This window comes from Pristiophorus japonicus, chromosome 7 (assembly GCF_044704955.1).
Source record: "Pristiophorus japonicus isolate sPriJap1 chromosome 7, sPriJap1.hap1, whole genome shotgun sequence".
Lineage (NCBI taxonomy): Eukaryota > Metazoa > Chordata > Chondrichthyes > Pristiophoridae > Pristiophorus > Pristiophorus japonicus.
In genome coordinates this window covers 10,599,985-10,609,448 of record NC_091983.1, presented here as the reverse complement: position 1 = coordinate 10,609,448, position 9,464 = coordinate 10,599,985, and the positions used below count along the sequence as shown (strand labels likewise).

The 9,464-nt window shown below is 46.4% G+C and overlaps 1 protein-coding gene and 1 long non-coding RNA gene across 3 annotated transcripts in view; one reads left to right on the top strand and one right to left on the bottom strand.

Annotated features, from left to right (window-relative positions):
• Positions 1–272: 272 nt before the first annotated feature.
• Positions 273–7,348, bottom strand: LOC139267049 (uncharacterized). Its single transcript, XR_011593818.1, has 2 exons — positions 7,086–7,348; positions 273–1,766 (listed from the first exon to the last, which is right to left on the bottom strand). It is a non-coding gene; the product is annotated as an uncharacterized lncRNA (long non-coding RNA).
• Positions 7,349–7,473: 125 nt separating this feature from the next.
• The window catches only part of eef1a1a (eukaryotic translation elongation factor 1 alpha 1a), a 10,673-nt gene continuing 8,682 nt past the window's right edge, over positions 7,474–9,464 (top strand). The window contains exon 1 of one of the 2 annotated variants that reach the window (XM_070884781.1): positions 7,474–7,494. The gene's annotated coding sequence lies outside the window, so the exon portion shown is untranslated. The other variant, XM_070884780.1, reaches the window with a different exon arrangement.

The following is a 9,464-nucleotide window of genomic DNA, read 5'->3' as shown; positions in this document are numbered from 1 at the left end:
TTATCTTTTCACTGTTAAATAAACTCCCCGAATCCTGCAATTTCTTTAATGGCCAGTTGTATAGTATGTTTAGCACAAGTATTGTGGAATCCTTCGCACTGCATGCATGTTAAATGTCAACAGTATAATTGTTAATAGTTATTTTTAAAATGTTACCTACCATTTCTCTCTGTGGAAACTCAGAGGTACTTGAAGGATTCCAAACAACTGCCAGATTACTAAATGTTAAACGCCACTAGAATTGTGTTTTATGATAATTCTGAAATCAGAGGTAATAAATATATTCTTTATTCAAAACTGTATGCAAATATTCTGACATCACATCCATTACTTAGTTGAAAGAAATAGTTCAGATTACCCAGGGGAAGCTTTTTTGTTATACATCAATATCTTCAACTCTAACACAAGAACAGCAAGTTGGCTATAGCTGGCTAAAAATCACCCTGATTATCAATTAAAATGTTGCAAATGACACAATCAGTGGTATCATTATTCCTGTCCAGTCCTACAACGACTCAGGATGGGCATTCTGGGATGGTAGAGCTCAGGGATTGATTAGTTCACCCTACAGCTTTTAAGCCTGTTCTTCGTCCAAAGAAGCTTGTATTGATACGTGTAGTAAATTTGTGATAGGAGATACTGCTTCATGTAAATAGCATGCTTCTTATTAACAATGTGATCTGACTATTTTACGACTAAAAATTCCAGGAATAACATCTGCCATTGTTGTCCAATGAGGATTCAAGCCCTCTGTGAGGACCTGACTTTCACTATCAAAGAATAAACCCAAGAAGTAAGAGGCTTCATAAACATGAAACTTTGGAGATGCATAGCTGCACACCTTTTTTCAAATCTGAACTTGCTGCTTGGGTGACTTTTTGGATAAGCATATCGATAGGAATGAGACTAGTGCTAAAAATAATGTTATTGTATATAATCCAAAACTTTCTGGAAATAGCTATTCAATAGGACTCTTGGGGTGTAGTAGTGTCTTGTATCTATCTCCTCTGTTTCAGATGGGCCAACAGTATAAATTTCATATTATTTCTACCTTATTTGGTGTTTGGAGCCTTGATTTCTAATATATGGGACTGTAACAAGCTTTCTAACCATTATGATTGGATTTATGTGCTATCACTCAACAGGAGAAGTCGTTTCTGCACAAAGTTTCCAGCTTGCTCAGACCAGAAACATTTGGGTCCATTTAATAAAGGAAATTGCACCTAAATTTGTTGTATACAATCCTGGAAAATGTATTTTATATATATGTATTTACCTTTCTTATTTTTAATCTGTTCATGTACATATTTGATTCAGATGCAATTTTTATTGACTATGCATCCATGTACAGTTCTTTTTTTTAAACTTTGCCCCCAACAGTAAAACGTTTGGACAAATTATACATACTCCAGTGCAGGTCTGATGTGTACATTATTTTGATAATGTTAGCTGGCAAGCACAAAGCCTAAAATGGCACTGAGCCACAGAGGCCAGGAACATTCCAGGTTCAATCCCTGGTCTGTGCTGAGTTAGTCCATTGGCCTCGGCACCCATGGGCTAGGAAGAGGAAAACTTCTACTTCAACTATGCAGTGGCCTCTGTGCACATGGAGTGAGGACAGGATCCTTTTGTGTTGTGATGCCCTCCAAAGTGGAGTAGTCTGCTACTTGTCTAGGTTCACACGAGGGGCAGAACTTGGGCAAGGTGCCAGCTTCCTTGGAGCCCTGCAACATGGATTGATGCCATCATGGGAGGATGGGAGAAAACTGGGGAGAGAAAAAAAACATGTCTCATTCCTCTTAAGTGTACTTTAAAAAAAAAACAAGAATTAGTTTACTATATCCCAATGCTCCAAGTCAACCAGAGCAACAATCACCTTTGTGAGCTTCCACATATGACACTACCCCACGCACTGCCTGGGAACACATTTTGAAGTGGGGTGAAGACTGGTGGTTAGTGGGGAAAATGGAAAAATGCCACTTTGGTGCAAGGGCTCTTTTGCTATTGGTTTGAGGCACATTGTTGGGGAACAGTAGAGTCCTGTTCCCTAACACTAGTAGCCCTCACTTTAGATAAGCACAACAATTCACAAAAAAAAATCAGTCAATAGTTTAAATTGTCAATATTGTTATTCAAATAAGGAGCTATGAGGCAGAGTAAATTGATTAGAATCAAGTCACTGTGAAGACACTCATTCTTATTTTTATTGCTATTTTAGCTGCTACTGTTTCCTTCAAAAACAAATCTTTTCAAGAGAGGCTTAGACTAAGACTGAGTATATTGTTTAAAAAGTAGCTGACTTTCTTGAACATGTGTGACAATGTTTTTATTATTTTCTATGGTGGAAACCCTTAATAAATGTTACCCTATTTTTTAAATAAGTGTAATAAAATGCACACATTATCAAAACACTCAAAAAAAAAATCAATGTAAAGTCCAGGCTATTGCGGTTATTAAAATTCGGGGACACAACTCATTTTGCCCATTTAATTTGGTTGATTTTTCTTTTTAAACTATTCCCCCCCCCCAATTTCCCTGTTCCACATATATTGGGATAGAAATCCCGGCCTCCGGGCCCGTACGAAGTTTCTACAGACCCGGGAAGACATCGGAAAAGCTGATTTTCAGTGCGCAATGCACATGCTGGAGCTCGACAGATCGTAGACATCTCGGGAGCGAGAACATTTGTACGGGCAAGATTGCAGGATTTACGCATATCTTGCCCGGCAAATGTCCTCAAAAATCTTGCGCCTGAAAAAGCTGCCGCAAGTGTTTTAAAACACACAAAAACATATTAAAATAAAGTTATGAAAACATTTTATTGTTAAAAACCCTCCCCACTACGGTAAGTTTATTTTAAGACATAATTTTAAAAACTTTTTTAAAATATGGAATTTTTTTTTTTAAATAAGACATTAATAACTTTAATTTAAATGAATCTTAAATATGTAGTGTATATTTTCTATTTTTTATTAGTGTTTTGGGTGTTTGGGGGGGATTCTCATTCATAATAATGGGAACTCCAACTTACAGAGTATGAGAATGAGAATGAGAAAATATTTTACCTTAATTAGCTGGCCAGAGCCATGTGACTCCAGCTCCAGTTTACGGACGTTCCTATGAGCACACGCTACGACACACAATGAGAGGAGGCCTGTGGATTGGAAACTCGTGCGCGCGCAGCAACTTCAGGTAGGTGCGCATTTTTTCTCTAAAATCTAGTCGAACGCCAGCGGTAAGGAGAAAGCGTAATTTCCTAACCAACAGTTTTTGAAGCCTAGTAAACAACTGCTCTCAGCCTATTGCTTCTCTGGAGCCACTCCCTGCTGCTCTGAAAACATTCCTCAGCCAAGCAAGTGGGTTAGATGGTCTCATTCCAGGCCTCTGATTTTCTGTGACCATTCCCTAGTCCAGGTACTTAATTATTTTGACGATATTCATTTTCCAAAAATGTTAGTGAGCATGGGGATTCAGAGTTCAATGATTTAACCTTCCATCTTGAGTTATTCATCCTTGATCACAATACCCTGACAAAAACATTAAGATCACTGTTGTATCGGTTATTGTACCTGTTCCTAAGATCACACAGAAGCTGGCATGCGTTTCTGGTTTATGAACATGATACAGGGTACTATAATAATTTTTAAAGTGTTCATTTAAAAAAAAACTAGAATCATCAATGCCACCGACTTGCCTCATAATTGAACACTTATCACATCCGTCATCATCATAGGCAGTCCCTCGAAATCGAGGAAGACTTGCTTCCACTCTAAAAGTGAGTTCTCAGGTGACTGAACAGTCCAATACGGGAATTACAGTCTCCGTCACAGGTGGGGCAGACAGTGGTTGAAAGAAAGGGTGGGTGGGGAGTCTGGTTTTCCGCACGCTCCTTCCGCTGCCTGCGCTTGCTTTCTGCATGCTTTCAGTGATGAGACTCGAGGTGCTCAGCGCCCTCCCGGATGCTCTTCCTCCACTTAGGGCGGTCTTGGGCCAGGGATTCCCAGGTGTCGGTGGGGATGTTGCATTTTATCAAGGAGGCTTTGAGGATGTCCTTGAAACATTTCCTCTGCCCACCTGGGGCTCGTTTGCAGTGTAGGAGTTCCGAGTAGAGCGCTTGCTTTGGAAGCCTCGTGTTAGGCATGCGAACAATGTGGCCCGCCCAACGGAGCTGGTCGAGTGTGGTCAGTGCTTCGATGCTGGGGATGTTGGCCTGATCGAGAACACTGACGTTGGTGTGTCTGTCCTCCCAGTGGATCACATCCATGTCTGCAATGTCACAGTTATCTAGTCTGTATTTTAGTAACCTTGACAAATGCTGCCTTGTCCTCATGCCGTTCTCTCCATTCTGAAACTGATTTTCAGCTAGACAATCTTTCCCCCACTCCTTTCAGTGGTACCATACTGTGCAAGGAGACTCAATAATCTCACAACTTAATCACCCCAACTTGGAAGAACTGCAGAAGTTGTCAGCACGTACGACTCAAACATACAAATATTTATTTATTAAAACACAACTCCCTAACAATATTCAAATGCCCATTTAGGTTAATAATGTATGGCAATAGCTTTAAAACCAATTGCAACCAGTTTCCCTTCTTATGGCATAATGAGGCTTACCAACTACGGTATGAACTTTTATCTGCGTTAACCGCTGACCTCTGATGACTTTAGAATTGAAAAAAAGATTTGATTCTTTTTAAACCACCAAGAGAGTCAAGAAAGAACCATCAACTCTCGTGTTCACCTGAGCAAGGATTCTCCATGTTGACCAAATTACAGCATAGGCTTCACATCTAATGATATGGTGAGAGATAGCCAAGTTTTGAAGAGTACCCAACTACGATTTTCCATCATGGTGTTGCTGAAGGGTGAGATCTTCCTGACTAGTATAACAGTGCAAGGGAGTTACCTGGATATTTTCATCCATGAGGCAGTCACACCACTTAGGTTAGGTAGTCATTTAGATTTGGTTAATGGTCAGGGAGTGGAGGGTATGACTGTGACCCAGACTCAGGCAGGTAAAGGGACCGCAGATGCAGTAGTGGAGGAGCCTCAGCATTTACCCAAAAGGTACGAGGTACTTGCTATCGGTGTGGATGAGAAGACCGCAGGGAGGATGGGCAAATTGACCACGCACCGTGGTACAGGAGGCAATTCAAGTAGGGGAAGCGAAAAGGAATGTGGTTGTGGTGGGAGATTGTATAGTCGGGGGATAGGTACTGTTCTCTGCAGCCGCGACTGGGAATCCCAAAAGGCTATGTTGCCTGCCTGGTGCAAGGGTTAAGGGCATAACCTGGCTGCTGGAGAAGAAATTGGAGAAGGAGGGGGAGGATCCCGTTGTTGTGGTCCACGTAGGAACCAACGACATAGATAGAATTAGGAATGAGGTTCTGCTGAGGGAATTTGCAGAGCTAGGGTACACATTAAAAAACAGAACCTCACAGGTAATAATCTCTAGATTATTACCCAAGCCACGTGCAAATTGGCATGGGGTCAAACAGATTAGAGGTTTAAATGGGTGGCTGAAAGAGTGGTGTGGGAGGCAGAGGTTTCAATTCATGGGCCACTGGCACTACTACTGGGGAAAGAGGGAGCTGCTCCACTTAAACTGGGCTGGGACCGGTATCCAACCAAATCAAGTAACTAGGGCTTTGAACTAATTAAGGAGGAGGGATGGTTCAGAGAAGGATAAATTTATAAGTCTGAAGAGAAAAGTCAATCAAGCAGATTGTGTCAGGAAGGGACAGAGTTTAATAATGGTAACAGGGCATTACTGACTAACGCCACATCAGGGAAACATAGACAAAAGTTAAAATTAAAGATGCTATATCTGAATTGGCAAAAGTAGCTTGTTGGACAAGTTCATGGAATGCATTCGAGTCATTTTTCTAGATCACGTTGAGGACCCAACTAGGGAATAGGCTATTTTAGATCTAGTATTGTGTAATGAGAAAGGGTTAATTAATATTATAGTAAAGGATTGTCTGGGCAAGAGTGAACATAATGATAGAATGTCATATTAAGTTTGAGATTGATGTGGTTAAGTCCAAAACTAGGGTCTTAAATTTAAACAAAGCCAATTATGGAGGCATGAGGGGCGAGTTGGCTGAGGTAGATTGGGAAATTAGATTAAAAGATATGATAGTAGATAAGCAATGGCAAACATTTAAAGAAACAATTTATAATTCTCAATGAGTATACATTCCCTTGTTGAATAAAAACTCCACGGGAAAAATGGTAGAGCCATGGCTAACTGGAGAAGTATTAAGCCTTAGGATTGGAAGGGTTTTAAAAATCAGCAAAGGATGACCAATAAATTGATAAATAGGGAGAAAATAGAATAGGAGTAAACTAGTAAGAAATATAAAAACAGATTATAAGAGCTTTTACAAGTATGTAAAAATGAAGAGATTAGAAAGAATAAACAACGGTCCCTGAGAGGCAGTGACAGGAGAAATTATAACAGGAGGAATAAGAAAATGACAGCGACTTGAAACAAATATTTCGTGTCTGTCTTCACAGTAGATGACACAAAGAACATAGCAGAAATAATGAGGAACCAAGGGTTTAATGAAAGTGAGGAACTTAAAGTAATTATTAGTAAACTACTGGAGAAATTAATGGGACTAAAAGCTGACAAATCCCCTGGATCTAAACGAGGTGGCTGCAGTGATAGTGGATGCATTGGTTGTGATTTCCAGAATTCCCTCGATTCTGTAATGGTCTCAGTGGATCGGAAGGTAGTAAATATAACCCTGAAAACAGGGAACTACAGGCCAGTTAGCCTGTAGGGAAAATACTAGAATTTCTTCGCTCAGAGAGTTGTGAATCTTTGGAATTCTCTACCCCAAAGGAACGTGGAAGCTGAGATATAGAATTTTGGACCCTAATCGAATCAAGGGATTGGGCGGGAAAGTGGAGTTGAGGTCGAAGATCAGCCATAATCTTACTGAAATGCGGAGCAGCTCGACAGGCCGCATGGCCGACTCCTGCTCCCAATTTTCCTGTCCTCAGCCCCTCCTCACACCTCACAACCACCCCTCCCTGCCAAACCCCCTCACATTGCCCACACTCCACTCACGTACTTGTTGCGGGATCGAGCGGTAACAACGAATTTGGAGGCTGGTGGTGCAGCAAAATAAGCAGCTAGTGGGTCAGCGGGGACCGAGCCCGGCTTACAATTAATAAAATAATGAAATAACAGGGATTACTGTGCTGAAGAATGTATCTGTGGGTAAATGGGGGCAGGTGTTTGATGACAGAGATTTATGTTGGGGGAGGGGAGAGTGACAGTTATTTTTTGACCCCCCCCCCGCAATTCGTTGGTGAGCGCGAGCCGGTGAGGGGGGGTGGGGTCAAAGCGCGAGACGGTGAGAGGGGGTGGGGTGAGAGCGCGAGACGGTGAGAGGGGGCGGGGTGAGAGCGCGAGACGGTGAGAGGGGGTGGGGTGAGAGCGCGAGACGGTGAGAGGGGGCGGGGTGAGAGCGCGAGACGGTGAGAGGGGGCGGGGTGAGAGCTCGAGCCGGTGAGAGGAGAGGAGAGGAGGGGGGGGGGCGCAATTGACGTCAATCGGCGGACCCCCACACCATACCGATTAAAAGCCGTGACGCAGCCGCTTTCTGCCTGTCTCCCGAGCGCGCGTGGAGCAGGTAGGCAATGGAGAGGGTCTGTCCCGCGGTTCAGCCCCATCCCATCCCATCCTATCGTTATCGTTTGGGGTGGGCGGGTGGGGAGTATAAAAATAAACGGTGTGTGTGGCGCAGCCCGGAGGAAAGGGTCCGATCCGGCCCCGTTAGACGGTAGTACAGACTCCCCGGTCTGCCTGTGAGAGTCGGTACCGGTGTCGCCCGGTTACTCGGCGGCCGGAGGATGCTGAGAGAATAAACCCAGAGAGTGCAACAGGTGCGCGGCGCGGCTGGGGTCCTTTGGCGATGGGGGGCGGTTACTGCTCTGAAGTGAATAATGAATCCCGAGCAGTTTGCCGTGTTTCCCCAGCGAGGGAGCCCGGGCTCAGGCACGCACGCACACACCGCCCCCGGCTCTCGGTGCCCGTTAGTCAGAAAATGGCCGGTGCCCCAGACTCGGGGCCGGTGGCCATTCCCCGTCAAAATGGAGGCGAGGGATGGGATGTGAGGGGAGGGGGTGTGACAGTGAAATGTGAGAGGGAAAGGGAGAGTGCGTAATGGTTTGGGGGGGGGGGAGGAGGGAGAGTGAGGGGGTTTGTGGGGGGGGGGGGGGAAGGGAGAGTGAGGGGGTTTGTGGGGGGGGGGAGGGAGGGAGAGTGAGGGGGTTTGTGGGGGGGGGGAGGGAGAGTGAGGGGGTTTGTGGGGGGGGGAGGGAGAGTGAGGGGGTTTGTGGGGGGGGGGGAGGGAGAGTGAGGGGGTTTGTGGGGGGGGGGAAGAGAGAGTGAGGGGGTTGTGGGGGGGGGAAGAGAGAGTGAGGTGGTTTGTGGGGGGGAGGGAGGGAGAGTGAGGGGTTTGTGGGGGGGGAGGGAGAGTGAGGGGGTTTGTGGGGGGGGAGGGAGAGTGAGGGGGTTTGTGGGGGGGGAGGGAGAGTGAGGGGGTTTGTGGGGGGGGAGGGAGAGTGAGGGGGTTTGTGGGGGGGAGAGAGAGTGGGGGGGTTTGTGGGAGGGGGGAAAGAGTGAGTGAGTTTGTGGGTGGTGAGGAAAAGAGTGAGTGAGTTTGTGGGGGGGGGGAAGAGTAAGTGAGTTTGTGGGGGGGGGGAAGAGTAAGTGAGTTTGTGGGGGGGGGGAAGAGTAAGTGAGTTTGTGGGGGGGGGGAAGAGTAAGTGAGTTTGTGGGGGGGGGGAAAGAGTAAGTGAGTTTGTGGGGGGGGAAAGAGTAAGGGAGTTTGTGGGGGGGGGAAGAGTAAGGGAGTTTGTGGGGGGGGGAAGAGTAAGGGAGTTTGTGGGGGGGGGGGGAAGAGTAAGGGAGTTTGTGGGGGGGGGGGAAGAGTAAGGGAGTTTGTGGGGGGGGGAAGAGTAGAGGAGTTTGTGGGGGGAAGAGTGAGGGAGTTTGTTGGGGGGGGTGGGGAAGAGTGAGGGAGTTTGTGGGGGGGGGGGGAAGAGTGAGGGAGTTTGTGGGGGGGTGGAGTGAGGGGGTTTGTGGGGGGTGGAGTGAGGGGGTTTGGGGGGGGTGGGAGTGAGGGGGTTTGGGGGGGTGGAGTGAGGGGGTTTGTGGGGGGGTGGAGTGAGGGGGTTTGTGGGGGGGTGGAGTGAGGGGTTTGTGGGGGGGTGGAGTGAGGGGGTTTGTGGGGGGGTGGAGTGAGGGGGTTTGTGGGGGGGTGGAGTGAGGGGGTTTGTGGGGGGGCGGTGGAGTGAGTTTTTTTTTTGGGGGGTGGAGTGAGGGGGTTTGTGGGGGGGGGGGTGGAGTGGGGGGTGGAGTGAGGGGGGTTTGTGGGGGGGGGAGAGAGAGTGAGGGGGTTTGTGGGGGGGGGGAGAGAGAGTGAGGGGGTTTGTGGGGGGGG